Source organism: Natrix helvetica, assembly GCF_964273705.1.
Source record: "Natrix helvetica genome assembly, chromosome: 1".
Classification (NCBI taxonomy): domain Eukaryota; kingdom Metazoa; phylum Chordata; class Lepidosauria; order Squamata; family Natricidae; genus Natrix; species Natrix helvetica.
In genome coordinates, this window is record NC_138548.1 from 85,550,978 (window position 1) to 85,571,316 (window position 20,339).

Genomic DNA, 20,339 nt, shown 5'->3' on the forward strand with positions numbered 1-20,339 from the left:
AGATTTGTAAAAATGCTGATGGAATAGTAGCTGACTACAAAAGGTGCCGGATCAGAGAGAAGCAATGAAAATGATCATGGGATTACAAACTAAAATTTATAAATTGGAATAAAGGAACCAGAAATGCAAAATAAGACCAAGGGAGGAGTAAAATATTATTCTTCAATATGTCAGATGCTGTAACACATTGTGTTGGGATCTGTTCTCTCTCATTCTAGAATAAAAGACATTGAACAACATTATTAGAGGACAAATTAAAATTTTGAAATATCTTCCAAGCAAGAAAAGCAGGTTGACATTGGAATTAATTGCCCAATATCCTCCTCATCAGATGTTTTCAGATGGAGGCTAGACAGCTATCTATCATGGTTGCTTCAGTTTGGGTTCCTACACTGAACAATGGATTGGACTCTATAATTTAACAGCCTATTCTTATTTGGAACTTCTATAATTCCTCTGGCAGGGCGTATAAATTCAAGCATGTGTATCACCCCAATTACAATTCAAGGGACCATGATTCATACACAGCCAGCCAAAAACAAAAACACAAATTTCTCTTTACTTTTCCAGCAGCAGAGACAAATGTAGCTATCTGTTTAAAGAAATCCTATCACTCAACAAAAATGATGGGGTACTTATATGATCACTTGCAACATAACTCTGAAATACCTGACAATATAAAGGTAATACAGTATAGATGCTTCCTGAGAATAGCTGCATTCACATGGAGAACCAAGAACTCTCCTTATATATATCCTCACTACACATTACTCCAAACCATTTGAACAGAAATGTCAGTGGACAACAAGGAGATCTCACATTAATTTTAAAATTTATATAAATTTATATAATATATAGATTTATATAACCAAATATTGGAAGTTTTTAATAAGTGCACTGTCTTATGGAGCAGTGTGAAATTTTAGTTCCTAATTTATATTAATACAAACATGGTTATAAAGTTTTATTCATCTATATTTTCCAAAATCTAAACGATGCCAGTTGATAACACATTGTGCATCCACATAATGATAACATATGCATGGATGAGAGTTTTATTTGGGGTACAAATTAACAGTATTTTGATATTAGTAGTACTGAACTGAACAATTTGTGTGTGTATGTGTGTGTGTGTGTGATATTATTTAATAAAAATAAGCTTTTGTTTGAAACTCTTATGCATATTTGAGCATTTACAGTATCTGAGTCAGTAAAAACTAAGCATATTTTATCAAACATTTAACAAGATCTAGTTTCTATTCTGAGTTTGCTTAGAGCAGGTAAAACATCTTCATTACTTGGCAGTTTTGTCACTTGCATTTCCTTATACTTTTCTTTTTATGTGCCATAAATATATGTCCAATATGTGATCCAATTCTGAGATTATAATGCAAAGAAACTTCAAACTTTATTATGATAGAAATGTTTTAGAAAAACAATTGATAACCTCTTCTATTATAGTCACTTTTATCTTCCCTGTACTTTCAAAATGGAAATTTATTTTCAGCTTTATCTCTCCACCACAGCACATGTTTCTTAATGCTTAATGATTGTGCACACATCCCAATATTTTCCATGAGGACACCCACTTTGCTAGACAATAGAACAGGGCTGTCAAACTTGCAACCTGGATGCATCACACACTGGTTTAGCGAAGGGGGAAAAAAGTCCCAATACATCACGTGATGCTGCTGTAATGACGTCAGTTTGACATCCCTGCACTAGAAGTAAATGATATGATTTCATTGTCAGCCCAGGATTAGTCATTTATTTTCAATGTTTCTTCTGTGGAAAGGTTTTTTTTAAAAGAACCATCATTAGGTAGGTTCAGCAAAGTTTTAAAGCCCCATTTTACATATATTTACACACACACACACACACAAATTTAATAGAGCAGACATAAAGTGAAGTGCAATCCAGTGCTCAGAGGCCACCACCAAAAAAATGCTACTTATAGTCAGCAACTTGCTATGCCCAAAATGGGCCACAGCAGAATTTTGATCAGTTATTTTTAAGCTCCTTTGTGAAACAATGTGGCCTCCTTGTTTCTTAGAGTGAAACAGCTACATTGCTTTTCTTCAGTTAGATTATTTCTTCTCTTGCACATCTTGGTGATGTCTATAGTGGAGGTGATATGTTTATTTGAGACACTTGGTATCAGTGCTTCATCTTAGGGAGAAGAATTACATTGCTTCCCTGGTATGAAGAACATCAAGGAGTTAAATCAAATTCACTTCACATTCAGGCTTAAATCTTATACCCTTTGGACTGCAGGTCTATTTTTAGCATCTGGTGAATTGTTTTAGTAGGTTTCAATATAAGATGTAAGCTGATGCAATGTGATCTCTCTCTCTATAGGTGTCTATATATATAGGTGGTCATTAGAGGGTGTTTCTCTCGGCGTGTATCTCATTTCTCTCCTTGTGTCTGTAGCTGAGTGGTAAGGGATTTATCTCCATGTATATGTCTATATATATTTGTATATAAACAACTATTAATTATCTAAAGGCTCTGTGTCAGGGCAGCCTCCATCAGTAACCAAGAAAGAAACCACTCAACTCCATTTTTCAGAATTAAGAGTACTTTTACTGGTTATGAGAAGATAGCAGCTAGGCAAAGCAAGATCTGAGGCAAAAGCGCACGTAATCATAGATATCAATATGTGATCCAACTCCCTCCCCCTAGTAACCCCTTCACCCAGTCCAATCCGCAGACCCCACAGGTGTCACGTGGGCTGTATCTTCAAAACCCATAATCAGGTTGGTATGCCGGATGGTTGGCCTTGACAGCAATTCCACTATCTGCAGCATGTGCAGTAGATGGTGAGAAAAACACTCCCTTCTTCATTTACTCCTGTGCTGAAGCTTCCCCTTCCAAATACCATGTCACCCCCCCCTCCCCGTTTCAATGGCAGCCAAAAGCAAGCAGCAAAGCAGAGGCTGACATCCTGTGCTGAGTGATGTGTCTTACTCCTGGGTTTATCTCATTATAATAGTCACTTTGCCAAAACTCTGACAGGTTATGGGCCCAGTCCAGAGAGACAGCCAGAGTGATTAGAGAGCTTAGAGAGAGGAGTAACCAGAATAAGTGGTTTAAATCATGGTTAACAGGCAGCATGGCCTCCATCGGCGTAAAGGGAGGAGGTTTCCTGGTGTCTCAGTTAAATGAGACAAATGTTTCCTGGAATGTGAATATGGAGATGTACCTACGAAGGGAGGAGTTGTGGACAATTGTTACTAATCCACCAGTGGTCCTGGATGATGGTGACCAGAGAAGAAATGATAAAGCATTAGCTAGCATAATTATTGCTTTAGAAGACAATCAGCTGCTACACGCGAGAGGTTTCCAGTCTGCGAAAGATTGCTGGGAGGCGCTGCATGGTGTGTATGTGAGAAAGACTGTAGGAAGTAAGGTGTATATATATTATGTATGTATGTATGTATGTATGTATGTATGTATGTATGTACGTACGTACGTACGTACGTACGTACGTACGTATGTATCCTCTTGGTGAAGAAGTTATATTATATGGCCTTATTAAAATCTTTTTGGATAGTTTCTATTACTATTCTAGGTAATATATGTATTACTTATTGAAGGTTAAAAGTTATGAAAATGATGTCCATGATGATGATTTTTAATTACAAGAACAGGATTAAATTTGTCCTTTTTCTTTGAATGTTTCTCTCTGTGCTTCAATATTATTGACAATGCACCACATGAAAAACAAGGGAGACACCGGAAACCCTGGGTTCTTTTCTTTCACAGCTTCAAATTAAGAATGGCTTCCTCCATTGGAGCCATTTACTTGAGAAGAACAATGGCTGCCTCAGCAGGAGCTTAATGTACTCACAAGGAGGATTTGAGAAGAAGAAGAAGAACATTTACAATGCTAAATAGCAAAGAAGAAGGAAGAACAAAAAGCTGGAGAAAGGAGAGTTGAAAAAGAAAGGGGGAAAAAAATCAAAATTCTGTTAGAGAGAGAAAAACCTGCTGCCATTAGTATATGCTAGTATGTGTGTAAATGTGTGTCTGTGCTGGGCAAGGCCACTAAATAACTTTGCAGTAAAGCAAGGTGAGAATAGAAAGACTGTGGCCTTTGGAGGAGTGCCAGATGGCACCATTCCAGAAAAAAGAGAGAGGATGATTACTAGCCTTCCTCTTTGGAGCACCACAGGACATGAGGAGCATCTTATCAAAGGAGCTGCAGAAAATGCCTGATAGGCTGAGCTGATACAGTGCAACAATGACAGTGCCAGCAGCCAACCACACCAAGAGCTACAAGATATGGTAATTCGGATGCATCAGTTGCCAGAACCAGGCCTCCCTGTACAAATAACCAAGGGAAAATCAGAAATTAGGGCTGGGAAAGATTAAGCTATAAATGAACATTAAAATTCTGTATGGGGATGATAGATTATAACAAAACAAAGTCTAAGAATATTAGCTGTAAATAGAAATAATGGGAAAGAGGTAGTTAGAACTTGGATAAGGTATAAGATAATAGAGATTAGATAAAATAGCAGCTAGGATAAAGTTAAATAAGGAAAATAGCAGTGATGTGCGGTCAGGGGAGGCAGGGGAGCCAGAGCCTCACCGCTCTCATCATTAAAAAGAAAAAAAATGGGGGTAAAAGGTCCCCTTCATGTTGACTTGGGCTCTCATCCAGCTACCACCAACCAACGCCTGGGAAACACAGCTCCTCGGAGCTCCTCTATGCAGCCACCGCCCGCCCTCGCTGCCCCTTTCGTTGCTTTCCCATTCAGGCAGCTGCGCTGTCACCCCGCTCAAGCCTTGCCACCTGCATGGGAAGCCGCCTGAATGGGAAATGGGAATGGGAAGCGCAGCCGCCTGAATGGGAAAGCAACAAAAGGGGCAGTGAGGGCGGGTGGTGGCTTCAGGCGGCAAGACTTGAGCGGGGTGAAAGTGCAGCCGCCTGAATGGGAAAGCAACGAAAGGGGCTGCACCTTCACCCCGCTCAAGCCTTGCCGCCTGCAGCCACCGCCCGCCCTCGCTGCCCCTTTCGTTGCTTTCCCATTCAGGCGGCTGCGCTTTCACCCCGCTCAAGCCTTGCTGCCGGGCCCCGCAGAGCCGCTTTTCCTGGGCAGCTATTGGTGAAGCCGCTTGACAACCACACAGCCGGCCCATCGCCTCTCGGGTCTTTAGGAAGCAAACGCAAAGCAACCCACTGCCACGGGCCCGCGTTTGTGGGCGCCGGTGGCTGCAAGCCTTGGACGGGCTCTTCTTCTTCTTCCTCCTCTCCCACACCCCTGGGAAGCTCCTGTCCCCATTTTGTGTGTCTCCCTCCCTCACCCCGATTTTTTTCTCGGAGTCGGTGGCTCGGGAAAGGCCCGCCCTGTAGGTGAGTTTCTCGTTTGATGTGGGGCCATTCCCGGGAGCCGGTAGGTCTTTTGCTGGCTGCCAAGGCAGGGCTTTGCTGAGGTGACGACGCTGAAGAAGCCGTGCAGGAGGAGTTAGGCAGATGCAGAAGGCCTGAGGGAGCTGGGGATCGGGCTTTGGGTTGGTGGGAGACATTGAAGGAGTGGGGGGGGGAAGGGACTGGTGTGGTGGAGGAAGCAACGCTACGCAGATCAGTGCACTCCGCGGTCCCCTTAATGTTCACTCAGGAAGGTGGGGAATGGGACCACGTGTGCTGGAGGCTGAGGCTGCCTCAGCCTCCTGCACACATGGTCCCATTCCCCGCCTTCCTGATGACGTCACCAGCCTCACCAGCCATAACCCTCACTGCACGTCAGTGGAAAATAGAATATACACATTCCTTGTTCACTGACCAAAATGGTGATCAGCAACCCAATCATTAAGCAACATAGTTGCTAAATGAAATCACAAGTGCACTTGTGATTTTACTTCAGCTTTCCTTTGCATTACAAACTTGCAATGGTCATAAATATGAAGGTAGTACCCAAAGTTACTTTTCATTATCATGATGATCAGGAATGGATGCAAAAAAGGCTTTCATAAACAAGCACGACCTATATATTAATACATCCTATTAAATATTAGACATAGAGGAAACTGTAAATAAGAAAGCAAAAGGATATTGTCTCTTTTTAAAAGCAACATTTGTTTAAAAATACTTTTAAATGTAAAATTGCTGGATTGTTGTTTGCGTGAGTCTGTACTATCTTCAAACTATCACGCCATGCATTTTTTTCTGCCGGTGAACTTGATTCACCTGCACATATTTGGAAAGTGTGAGTCTAATTGCAGTGCAAATCATATATATTCACTTAATTGCATAATTCTATTTTGAGTTTTACATTGAAATAGACAGGGGTAATCCCCAAATATATATTTCAGTTCACATTAGCAATTCAGATATATATATATATTTATATTTCTTAGAATAGATGTTTCGATACATTATAAATACAAATATGTACTTGGTTATACTGCAATATCCAATTGATAGATTTCATTCATATATTAAAGGGTGATTCCTGAAAATTCTTAAAGGAAGATTGATTTTATTTGATTTGATTTTTGGGAATACCCTCTCACCGATTATTTGGTTTGCATCTCTCATACCACTGATTTTTTTTAAAAATCAAGTTCACATGTGTAAAGGTATAATTAAGATTTTTATTTTCAAATATGAAAATGCAAATATGAAAATAACCACCTAATATCAGAAGTCCATAAAGGACTTTTTTTTAAAAAAAGAAATCATATATAAGAATTAATGATGTTCCATACTTAACATTTTTCACAATAGACACTATTATGTTTGAAAAGCAATTGAAAGAATAAATTAACTGCATTATCTATAGTAGTTTGGTGATAAAAATCTCTTTTCTTAAAATGGCAACTATATATGGGCATTCAGAATAACTGAGCGGTAATCCATTGTAATAATTACTGTATACATGTGCATAATGTAATGATTTAATTACATCAGTTCTCTGTCAAAGTGCAAATATATTGCTTTTTTGAGATAAGTTGTGTGCTGAGAACAGTACAAGTTTCTGTAAAAATAGATATGACCAGCAAGCAAGCAAAACCTAACCAAATAGAAGTCCAGTTCCTAGTTGGCACATTTTTCTTTGGATTACAGCAATATAGAAGAGTGTTAACAACTACAGTACATGCTAACTCTACTATGCTGCAGTACTTGTACATGGCAATTTCTGCTCTAAGCAGGATAATCTCCCAGCTTTGAAGTGCTAAATGGCAGTGAAATAATAGTTGACGTTGAAAATCATTGCTGAAACCCAATGCTCTCACTTTTCTGACGGTATAGAAATTCTACTGGCTGCTGATGTCAAATCTCTTAAGTGTCCATTCTTCTTCTTTACCAATAACATTATAAACCTGTTGAACTCACAATCCAATGTATATTTGCTAAGAGGTAAGATAACAGAGTTTACTCCTATATAAATCTTCACATGGTTGCATTCTCTCTGTGCTTGGCTATATTAAGTCACAGGAAGAATGCCAATAAGAGACTGGAACAATAACCTCTTTGTCTAGTGTGGACCATCAAAAAGCCTCTAAGAGAATAGATGAAGTATGTGGAGATATATATGATCTGAATTGCTTCCCAATGAAGAGAAAACTACATTCTTGTTTGTTTTCTGCCTAGAATATATGTCTTCCACTTTGATGGAGAGACCAAAGTGCCCTCAATCAAGAAACATCACTATATTGCTTTAGGAATCAAAGTAAACTTTCCACCAATTTTATATAATAAAGTATTTTATTTTTCAAGATGTTGCTTTTTTAAAAAATAAATATTTTTGCTTTCTCATTTACAGTTTCTCTGTCCTTTCAGTACAAAGTAAAAGCTCCATTGCTTTCCTCACTGTCTCATCTAATGTCCTATTTCTGTGTTGCTGCTGTGTTTCTTATTTGGATGTCTTTATGCATGACTCGAGTTTGCCAGATGTAGATTTAAAGAGAGAGAAGAAGAAGCAAGGGGGAAAAGACTCCTGTTCAATTAGTTTAATTACTTCAAGTGCTGAAGTCTGACAGAACATGTTAATTATGAAGTCTTTCTCAATAATCTACATTATCTGCTTTCAACTTCACAGGGCAAAAATGTAGATTTTGTTGTTTGTGTCTCCTGAAAAAAAGCAGAGGGCTGTGCTGATAAACCTGCTCAATATAATCATGGTTTTAGACTATTCAGAGAAAACATGGGATATGCCTTATATCCTTGAAAACCTTTTTCCCAATGTAGTTTTCAAATAAAGCAGTAAATAAATTAAAATTTAAATTATTCATTTTCAATAAACAAAACAGGAAAGTGGCACAGGTATAATACTGTCAATAGAGTACAGTCTTTCAATAAATGCTGTTTATTTCTTTGTTAGATTTATATCTCATCTTTTCTCCAAGAACTTGAGGCAACATAAATAACCTTTTCTTTTACAGTTAATAAAAATGCTGTGAAATTGGCTGGACCAAAAAACAGTGAATGATCCAAAGTCATTCAAAGAATTTCCGTGTTTGAAGATAGACTTCAGCTTTGGTTCCCTCTATCATATTTTAATATTTTAAACATTGGCCTTAGAAATTTCAGTTATTTAGAACGCAGCTGGTAGAATTCCTGGTGATGGTAGTTGTGTTAGACAGTCATAAGAATCTCTTGAATCAATTCTGAGGGATTCTATTGGCATATTATTTCACAGGATCAATATAAAATACTATTTTTGATCATTTTGATTCATTGATAATGTCCCATCAAGTTGATGTCAATTCCTAGTGGCCTGGTAAATAGATTTCCACCATGATAATATATTACCATGATAATCTGTCCCTAACATGGCTCTTTAAGTCTTCCAGTGGTTCACTGAAGCTGTGTACCTCATCATCCTTGCTGCTAGCCATCCTCTCCTCTTTTCTTCCAACTTTACTAGCACTACAACCTTCTCTAGTGATATAGGTCTTTGCATAATATGTCCTAAATAACAGCTTGTTTAATAATTTGGAACCAGAATATTTGAAGGACAGCATAAAACTATATGAACCTGATTCAAGACCGAATACCTGAATTTTATATTTTCTGTAATGTGACAAATTGTTTTATTAGTAGGTACAACATACAAGCATACATAGTATTTTCAATGATTGTCCTACATCTAGAGAAATACTAGAAATTTGTGGCTTTTAATGTTTCTCAATGTTAAATATAATGTAGGAGTTATGGTTTCAGAGAGACTTCATGTTTTCATTACTGCCATTTTAGTTGTTATGCTATTGCTACTATTTTAATATATCTTGTCTAATTTATTTTGTTCTGCTTTATTGTTGTTGTGAGAATGGTCTTTTCACATTTTTTTTAAAGTTTTAAAAAGTAGAAAGAGAAAAGAAACAGAGCCGTCTTTGACAACATTTTAGAGATTTCCTTTTATTGTCTACAGGAACTTTAGAGAGGCTAAACAATAGGAGACCTTTAATTCTGGTGCTGTCTTCTCAGCAAACCAGCTGGGGACCTTGGTCCAGTCATACTGTCTAAGCCCCAGAAAGCAGGCAATGACAAGCCACTTGCAAAAAAATTGCTAAGAAAACTGCAGATACTAGGCCAGGCTGTCGCCAGGAGTTAAAATTGAACACCATTCATTATCCTCAGTTACTAAAACAAAATAGATTTAGAAAGGAAAGCAATGTAAAGTATTGCAGCCTAATTTTATGCTACTTCAAGGACCTGAGGAAAGCACTTTAATACAGTCACATGGAAAAGCCTAACATTCTATACAAAAGGACTGAAGGAACTGGAATATTTAACCTTGAGTAGAGTACTTAAAATAATGTTATGCAGAAAGTGTATTATTCTTCTCCATTTTTCCAAGTCACGGGGATCTTAAGCTTGAGCTTTGACTGAACAGTCTATATAGGTCTGTCCCCAGACTGGGGATCAGATTGATCAACCTTGAGTTCAAATTCAAAATGTGGAGAGCTGCCAGTATAACTGGAACGGAACCATCCCATTAACTCAAGAGAGAGAGAATAAAGGCTTGTTAAAAGAATCTCACCACTGAGAACATGAATGTATGAAGTCTCAAGCAATTAGCTTCACCACCGGAAAAGATCAGAGTTCAGCAATATGATACCACTCATGGGACAATTACTCATTTCTGTGTCAGAAAACATAGGAATGTGAATTTCTTTCTTTTCAGTTAATTGTAATAAATCAAACACTGATATTTTGAGAAGATATTTAACATATTTTAGCTGGTTTGTGGCTTTGCCATTTTTCCAATGTTTCCTTCCAATTCTATTGACTCAGGCCCAAAGCTGAGATCAGAAGATATAGCTCAGCCTGAAGATTCAAAGGAAGAGCCAAGTGGGAATAAAGATTTCAGTTTTTCATCCAAACTCCCAGCACTCTCTGATCCTGCATCACAAATCAAGCACATTTCAGTTCTGCAGAGATTGAATTTTATAGTATAGCAGAAAAGATGAATCACACAGAATAATAGCAAAATAGAAGAAGCTTCTGTAGAGAACTTTAGTTTTTCTTCCTTTAACCATTGGGTAATAAAGAGATTTCTTCTTTGCGGGAGCAAATGTGTTGGGCTATGTATGCTCAAGCCATTATTTAGCCCTTAGCAAAAGTTCTACACTGTCTATTGTGGTAAAGCTCCAACCCCAGTGCAACAAACCATGCAATTCAAATATTATTGAATGTGGTACAACCCTGGTAATAATAGGAAAAGGCATAAAGGAAAAGAAAGCAAATGAAACTTTGACAAAGGAAGCAAATGAGAACAGTTCTACATTAAGAACCACTTGAATTGTCCCTCCTTAAGCTATTAAAGAGTGCTGATGACAATGGATTTAACTAATAATCAAATATTTGCTTTAAGCAGCTCTTAAACACTCACAGTGATGAACAGACGCTCTACCCTATCAATATTTATAGAATTAACAGTGATGATACTTATATTAACAATTGTCTTCTGAATGATTAACTTTTCATTGAAGGAGTAATGATTTCGTTGACTTCATTATAAAGTATGAAATTATTTTAGGTTCTGTTGGAAAACTATGTTGCATATTTAACTATTTTTGCTTGAACTGAAATTAATTGCAATTTATCCCTTTTTTCCTTGAGAAGACCATTGTGGTGAAATTCTTGTAGGTAAGATAGACATCATTTTCGTTAGTGTGGGGTGATGGAAAAATATGAGTGAATGTCCAGTCTTTCGTTCACATAATCCTTGCTCACCTAGGATAAATACTGGTATTTCCTAGGGCAGTGGTGGGCAACCCGCGGCTCGGGAGCCACATGCGGCTCTTTACACCCTTTAATGTGGCTCTTCTGTGTGCCGGGTGCCCACTCCCCTCCCTCCTCTCGGGCTTCGGAGGGAAGCTTCTGCAAAAGCCCGGGCGAGTGACAACCAATTTTGGTCCTATGACTGCAGAATGCTGCAAAATACCATAAATGCAGGCCAGTTGTTGAGTGTTTCAAATGTGATTGGAACACTCAACAAGGTGACCACAGTGTGTGTGTGTGTGTGTGTGTGTGTGTGAGAAAGACAGACAGAGAGAGGAACAGAGAGAGGGAGTGAGGGAGGGAATCAGAGAGAGACTGACAGACAGACAGACACACACACACAGACAGAGAGAGACAGAGAGGGGGAGGGAGAGAGAGAAAGATAGACAGAGAGAGAGACACACACAGAGTGAGTGATTAAGTGAATGAGTGAGAGACAGACACACCCACATACACAGAGTGACAGAGAGAGAAGAAGGGAGGGGAGAGAGACAGAGGGAGAGACAGAGACAGACACACACACACACAGAGTGAGTGAGAGACAGACAGATACACACACACACAGAGTGACAGAGATGGGGGAGGGAGGGAGAGAGAGACAAAGAGCCAGAGAGAGAGAGAGAGAAAGAAAAAGAAAAAAAGAAAGAAAGTGGGAGAGAGAGATGAAATTAAAAACAACAACATACAAACCTGACTTACTCAAACTATCCAAGGAAATGCAAGGCCAATGTTCACATTAGTGGTTGTGACTTTGTCAGTCAATGTCAGGATGTAATTTTCTCTACATTGTAAGGCAAATTTTACGGAATTTAACGTTATCGATAAATAATATCGTTCTAAAGTTTTTGTTTTATTAGTTGTGTTATTTGTATCCTCCCGACCTATGTGGATACTTGCATGCAGAATATTCTCAATAAAAACTTATTGAAACTAAAAACAGTGTACCACCCTATGTATTTTCGGTTTTAAAAATGTGGCTCTCAAAGTAAATTTCAATCGTGGTTTTGGCGAGATTTGGCTCAGTTGAAAAAAAAGGTTGCCCACCACTGTCCTAGGGTATTTCTACTGACATCTCTTGTTCAGGACTTTTTGAGAAAGAGATCTATGTATCAAATAAAAGTTCTAACCTCAATTATTATATGTATAATAATCAGAAGATCCAACTTCCTCAGTAATACTGTGTGATCTGTAGCACATTTAACAAATACACAATGCATAATTTAGGTATGAATAAAGAACCAAAGCTGATTAGATCCTCTGAACCTACTTTCTTTAACTCCAGAAAGGGAACAGATATTATAGGAATACTATGAGAAGGTTATTTGGGAAAAAAGAATTGTTGGCACTTCATTAGCTCAATATGTCTTAGAGTTGCTCCTGATAACTGGATACTTTTCAAAACTATATAAAGCTATGAGATTAACAGCCTGTAAGAGATTAAGCCTACCTGGAAATCATCGAAAGCCGTGTAGTCATTTTCCTTCCTTGAAAGCAGGGGAGAAGAGAGAGAGAGAATTTTTCCTATGAAGTGTTAGCAAAGCAAATAAAAGGAGGCGAAACTGTGTTTGGTTAGATTTCTTGAAAGTTAAAATAATAGTTCTAGATAGCATGTATAAAAATTTGAGAATGACCACATAACTTGATTAATGAAAGATAAACATAAAAGGTAAAGATAAAATAAAATGAGGGACCACCAAGTCAGTTCCAGTATTTTACCACCATATTCATATAGTTTGGATGGCAACATATATTTTATTTCAGGGATAATTTTTCTACTTCCTAATTTAGACTACAGCCCTGAGATTTGTGGTGGTTGTATAACTAAGTACTTCCCCGGTCAAAAACTATTGGCTTTTTTTAAATTAACCAAGATAGGCACCAAACTCATCATATTCTTCAATATACTTAATCATTAAACATATGCTTAGCCAATTATCTGATTAGAGGAGTGTGAAACCATCTGAGAAGTCTATAAACTATATCAGGAAATAAAACAAAATTCTGAAAAACACTTCTGTATTATACCATGAAACTGCAGAGATGTGTCTATGTACTGTAAGTTACCAGAAGTTAATCACCATTTACTTACTTTCTCTGAATCCTACTTTCCATTCCCTATGAATAAGGAAATCATTTCCCTTATTTTACTTTTTATTTGGTATCCTGATAATTTGAGAATAAAAAATTAGTACTACAAAGAATTTTTAGATGATTTAATGTAATTTTCCAAAAAGAAATTTCAAGCAAGTTCAAAAGTGACTTAGATGAGCTAGAATAATCAATTAGTTATGTATTTATTCCATTTATATCCGCCAACAATTATAGAGCTTACAGTGACTCACAGGATATAAGGGGGAAAAAAATAAAACACCTATTGTAGATTTCAAATTACAGCAATCACTAAATCAGAAAATCCATTGGCAAAACTCACTCTCTCTCTCTCTCTCTCTCTCTCTCTCTCTCTCTCTCTCTCTCTCTCTCTCTCTCTCTCTCTCTCTCTCTCTCTCTCTCTCTCTCTCTCTCTCTCTCTCTCTGTAGAAATCCACAATTGTTTTCTGTTCTCTTCTACATTTAGGTCCACATAAAAGCAAAGTCAAAACAGAAATATATATATACAAAGATTGTTAACAACCAAATTCTATGTGTACTTATGCAGAATAGTCTAGGCAGTTACGAATTTTTCTGTGTGGAGTTTGTTTTGCTTTCAGTTCGTACATCAATATTTATCTGACCTTGGCTGATTTCTGAATGTAAAATAGGGTGGAATCTATCTAGTATGTTATTTATTTATTCATAAAATTTCTACACCATCGATCTCACCTAAGCGACCCTGGGTGATTTACAAGCAAAAAACATAAAAAGAGAAATAGAAAAAAATATATTAAAAGCGGAGTTGAAAAGAGTTAACAGAGTAAGGATTACAAAAGTTTAAAAGGCAGAAGGGTCTCTCCCCTCCCCCCATCACAAACTGAGTTGCACGCTATTTTTGGACCCCATATCACTTTGTAGAGCAAGATCTTGACACTCTTCTGAAAGACTAACAATGTGAGAACCGGCAGGTTAGAACTGGCAGTAACACACCCCTGTCTGTCTCTATCTCTATCATCTATCTACAAACGCACAAACATAAACAAACATTGCATAGGACATTTCTGTGATATAAAGAACCTGCAGGATTTTATATTTTTATACACATAATTGGCTAGGTTGTATGAATAACCCGAGACCACATTGGGCTTAGCAAATCTTTGCAAATAATAACTTCCTCAAACATATATAAATGAATGAAGACAATATTTGAGATAACCAATATGATTTATGTTTGTCATCCATAATTGCTGCAAGAAGTTTGAATGCTGCACTGTTTTAATGCTATATGTTTAAAGGGAAGCATTTGAAAAGTCACATGCAATGCTGGCTTGTTTGTTTGCTTGTATTACTCTCAGCTTTCAGTCAGCAAATGTAGAGTTGAAATTTTGTCCTGTGGTTAAATATTAATAGTGTATTAATAAGATCATCTTTTTTTCAGCGGTGATGGGAAATTGTTTGCTTTTCATTTAGCAAAATACAAACTACCATCAGTTCTGCCAATATTAAAATAAATACATATTACATACTATAACTTGCACAATGACTAGGTCAACTTAAGGGGATTATGATTTAGAGTAGTGGTTTATCGATAGACATGATAGATGTAAGTGTGTGTGTGAGAGAGAGAGGGGGAGGGAGGGAGGGAGGGAGAGAAAGACGGACGGACGGACGGACAGACAGACAATGAGAGAGAGAGAGAGAGAGAGAGAGAGAGAGAGAGAGAGAGAGAGAGAGAGAGAGAGAGAGAGAGAGAGAGAGAGAGAGAGAGAGAGAGAGAGAGAACTCCAACAAGTTTCTGGGCAGAAAAATCTAGGGTGACAAAGTCTCAAGAGTGACATTAATAACATTACTGCCCAATTGGAGGGGGGATTTCATCATATATTTTCCCCTTAAGGTTTAATTGAAGCAGCAGAAGACAGGAAGAATACAAACTGCTGAGGGACAGGACTGTCACAACATACTCTAACCATCCTATTCTCTAACATGTGTGTGGAGATGATTGTCTATGACCTCTCTCTTTCCTTCTGTCTTTGATTTAATACAATACAATACAATAGTAGAGTTGGAAGGGACATTGGAGGTCTTCTAGTCCAACCCCCTGTCTAGGCAGGAAACCCTATACCGTTTCAGACAAATGGCTATCCAACATCTTCTTAAAGACTTCCAGTGTTGGGGCATTCACAACTTCTGGAGGCAAGCTGTTCCACTGATTAATTGTTCTAACTGTCAGGAAATTTCCCCTCAGTTCTAAGTTGCTTCTCTCCTTGATTAGTTTCCACCCATTGCTTCTTGTTCTACCCTCAGGTGCCTTGGAAAATAGTTTGACTCCCTCTTCTTTGTGGCAACCTCTGAGATATTGGAACACTGCTATCATGTCTCCCCTAGTCCTTCTTTCTCTTAAGCTAAACATACCCAGTTCCTGCAACCGTTCTTCATATGTTTTAGTCTCCAGTCCCCTAATCATCTTTGTTGCTCTTCTCTGCACTCTTTCTAGAGTCTCCACATCTTTTTTACATCGTGGCGACCAGAACTGAATGCAGTATTCCAAGTGTGGCCTTACCAAGGCATTATAAAGTGGTATTAACACTTCACGTGATCTTGATTCTATCCCTCTGTTGATGCAGCCTAGGACTGTGTTGGTTTTATTGGCAGCTGCTGCACACTGCTGGCTCATATTTAAATGGTTGTCCACTAGGACTCCAAGATCCCTTTCACAGTTACTACTACTGAGCAAGGTATCACCTATACTGTACCTGTGCATTCCGTTTTTGTTGCCTAAATGTAGAACCTTACTCTTTTCACCATTGAATTTCATTTTATTAGATAGTGCCCAATGTTCAAGTTTGTCAAGATCCTTCTGTATCTTAAGCCTATCTTCTGGAGTGTTGGCTATTCCTGCCAGCTTGGTGTGATCTGCAAATTTGATGAGTTCCCCATTTATTCCCTCATCCAAATCATTGATTAAGATGTTGAAGAGTACTGGGCCTAAAACAGAACCTTGGGGTACTCCACTTCATACTTCCCTCCATGCAGATGCAGTTCCATTCAGAACTACACGCTGAGTGCGGTTGGTCAGCCAGTTACGAATCCATCTGGTGGTGATGCTGTCTAACCCACATTATTCTACTTTATCTAGTAGTAGGTTATGGTCTACCTTATCAAAAGCCTTACTGAAGTCCAAGTAAACTATATCGACGGCATTCCTCTGGTCCACTAATTTTGTCACATTATCAAAGAATGCAATAAGATTAGTCTGGCATGATCTGTTTTTGACAAATCCATGTTGGCTTTTGGCTATTACTTTGTTTGCTTCTAGGTGTTAGCAAATTCGTTGCTTGATTATTTTTTCCAGAATCTTTCCTGGTATTGAGGTCAGGCTGATAGGTCTGTAGTTTCCTGCATCTAATTTTTTTCCCTTTTTTGAAGATGGGAACCACATCAGCTCCTTTCCAGTCCTCTGGTAGTTCCCAGGTATTCCAGGATCTCTGAAAGATATAATTCAGTGGTTCTGAGATCTCGTCTGCTAGTTCCTTCAGAACCCTGGAGTGTAATCCATCCAGTCCTGGTGATTTGAACTCGTCTAGGGTAGACAGGTGCTCACTTACCATTTTCTTCCCTATTTCAATTTGTGTTCCTAATCTGATTTTTGTGGTGCTGCTTTTGATAGGTTGGACTGTTTTATCCCTTTGTGTAAAGACAGATGCAAAACATGAGTTAAATAGTTCTGCTTTCTCCCTGTTGCTTGTCACCTTTTTGCCACTTTCTCCTAGCAATGGACCAATTGTTTCCTTAACTTTTTTCTTGTTTTTTAACATGTTGGAAGAAGCTTTTTTTTTGTTAATTTTTACTTTTGTGGCAAGCCTTTCTTCATTGTGAGCCTTAGCTTTCCTCACTTCATCTGTACAGGCTCGGGCTATTTGCTGATATTCTGCCTTATTTATGTCCCCCTCCTTCCACTTTTTATACTTACCTTTTTTGTCTTTCAGTTTGTCAGATAGTTCTTTATGCAGCCATGCTGGTTTCTTTTGGGAGCTGTTATTTTTCTTCTTCATTGGTATTGTGCTAGACTGAGCTTTTGTAATCTCATTTTTCAAAATTTCCCAAGCTTCTTGAGTTGTTTTCCCCTTGAGGATTCTCATCCATGGAATTTTTTTCAAGCTCTCTCTAAGTTTATTGAAATTAGCTTTCTTAAAGTCCAAGACTCTAGTTTGACTTTGTTCTACTACTTGTGTTTGCATAATGTTGAATTCCAATATTGCATGGTCACTTGCCCCCAGGGTTCCTATGGCTTCAACACCTTCTATCATTTCCTCTCTGTTAGTGATAATTAAGTCCAATATTGCTGATCCCCTTGTTCCCTTCTCTACTTTTTGGAAAACAAAGTTGTCTGCTAGGTTTGTTAGGAACCTGTTGGATCTTCCACTTGGTGCAGAGTTTTTTTCCCAGTTGATGTCAGGGTAGTTAAAATCTCCCATTACCATTGTGGCGTGCTTCCTACATACCTTAGTTAGCTGACTAGCAAAAAGTTCATCTTCTTCCTCTGCTTGGTTGGGTGGCCTGTAGTATAGACCTATGGCAATGTCATTTCCCCCACAACCTTTAATATTGACCCAAATGCATTCAAGATAGTTCTCATCATTGTTGTGCTCTATATGTGTAGAGACATAGTTATTTCTTATATATAGTGCAACTCCACCTCCTCTTTTATTTGGTCTATTTCTTTTAAATAATTTAAATTTTTCAATGAGATTTAAATGGTGAAATGTGTCTCATACTTCTTACATTGCCAGCATTCCTAATTTGGAAATCCATAGTGATTATGGCATTTCTGGGTTTAGATGTAGGGGGTTTATCTTTCTGTATATATGTGTGTGTTTAGCCAAATAGATTGGTATGGGAGTTGCAAACCACTTTAAGAATATGGTGGTAATATATATATTAGATGATGGAGATGTAGAGATAGATGATAGATAGATAGATAGATAGATAGATAGATAGATAGATAGATAGATGACAGATAGATAGATAGATAGATAGATAGATAGATAGATAGATAGATAGATAGATAGATAGATAACCAGCCTCAGCCTCTGCATAGTTGACTGACTAATAATAATTTAATTATAAATGTTTTTATATACTTGGAAAAAAACCAAATCCCCTTTGCTCTTTCGTAATTCTATGATTTATAGGATAACCTTGAATTTGAAGAAAATATTCTTACATTAAGTGCAGTTAGTACACTAGCCTACAGTATTTTCTATATAAAATATAGTTTTGTGCAAATATTATTCAGTTGGGTAGAGACTTAACATTATTCTGATAGTCCTAGATGGTTTTAGGCATTAAGGTTAAAGACTTCATTGAGGCTATATGTATATGCCTATATAGTTTTCTTTGACAATACAGAAGAAGTGGTTTGTCATTGCTTTATTCTGGATTATTTTTTTACTGTATTACCCAGTTTAATTTACAACCATGGGATTTATTGGACCCATTCTAAAATAGAATTACAGAAATGCATTGTTTTCAGAACAGATCTTTGAAACATATAAATCATTTAAAAAAAAACAAGGAAAACTATCAGCTTGGAAGAAAACTGTCAATAGCAGGGTTCTTTTGTTCTTGTGTAACAAAAGGTAACAAAAGGCAGACCTAATTTTTATTTATCGTCTCATTATGGAACTCCTACGAAGCCACCAAGGAAAAGTGGATGCTGCATTCAATAGGCCATTGGTTTAATACAGTCAAAGGTTTTTTTTCTATATTTTTATATTGGTCAACTTTATATAAACTAAATTCTCTTGGTCATTATTTAAAAGCTCTTTATTATAAAGATTTATTATTCTAGTCATGTAGCATTTACAGCCCATTCTAGTTTAATGGGAAAAAGAAGAATTATTTTTTTAAAAAAAGAACTATATGTAACTTTTATAAATCCAACAAGAAAGGGAAACATCTTTTAAAAAGTTGATTCATGTTTATTTTCAGTTTATTATTTGCTTTATCTGAAAATTGATTGGTTTGCAAAAAATAATAATTTTAAATGATCATTAATATCTTTTACTTCCATCATAATATTTTTCAGACTATCAACTTTCTTCTTCTAACATGATCGGTTATGTACACTGAAAATGTAATAATGGTTCACCGATGGATTTTGGTATTGTTATTTAGAGTTATATTAAGTCTTACCTATGTGATTTCAATATATTCCACTATATAAATTCCAATTTATCTTACAAACAAAATGAAGTTTTAAAAAGGAGCATTTTGAGTCCTTTGCTAAGGAAATTGTTGTTTTTTACATGGGCACCTTCCTCTTGTGTTACAGTTTGCTATGCTGAAAGGCAATGATATTAGAAATTAGCATTTCTGTGATCAAAGAAAGAATACCTGGGAAACATTCCATGTCATAATTAAGAAGTCATCATTTGAACACTTGAGGGACCACTTTCTCTCAAGAACATCTGCCTACCTGAGAATTGGGCAGGCTCTTCTCAGGTCCCCTTGCTTAAGAATCTTCTGAATCACTGCCCCTGTCCTTTAGAAAACAATTTTGCAGCTATTGGAAATGCTTTTAATATAGGAAATCTATTTAGCCCAGGTTCTAAAGTTGTTTTCCTTCTTGAGCAATTGGAAGTTGCTATTTTGCTGAGAGTGGCTCATTTCCAGGTTTTATATAGGAGATTTTATTGATCATGCTGTATGATAGTATGTGCTCATATTTTGTTTTCATCCCAATTTATAGAAGGCAAATTGTATTCTACTCAGAATTGTTTCTGATTGGAGTGGCCTATAGATGCTCTAAACTGACTAATTATTTAATTAATTAACTAATTGGTTAACTAAATATTGAGTCTTTTTGCAATCAGGGGATAATATCACTTCAAACCTGTACTCTAAAACAATAAAACTATACTTTAAGAAGCATACAATAGGTAAATTGGCTAGATAAGAAAAGCAAAGCTATACTGTTATCTCAGGTTTTATTTTGGTCTTCTTGAAT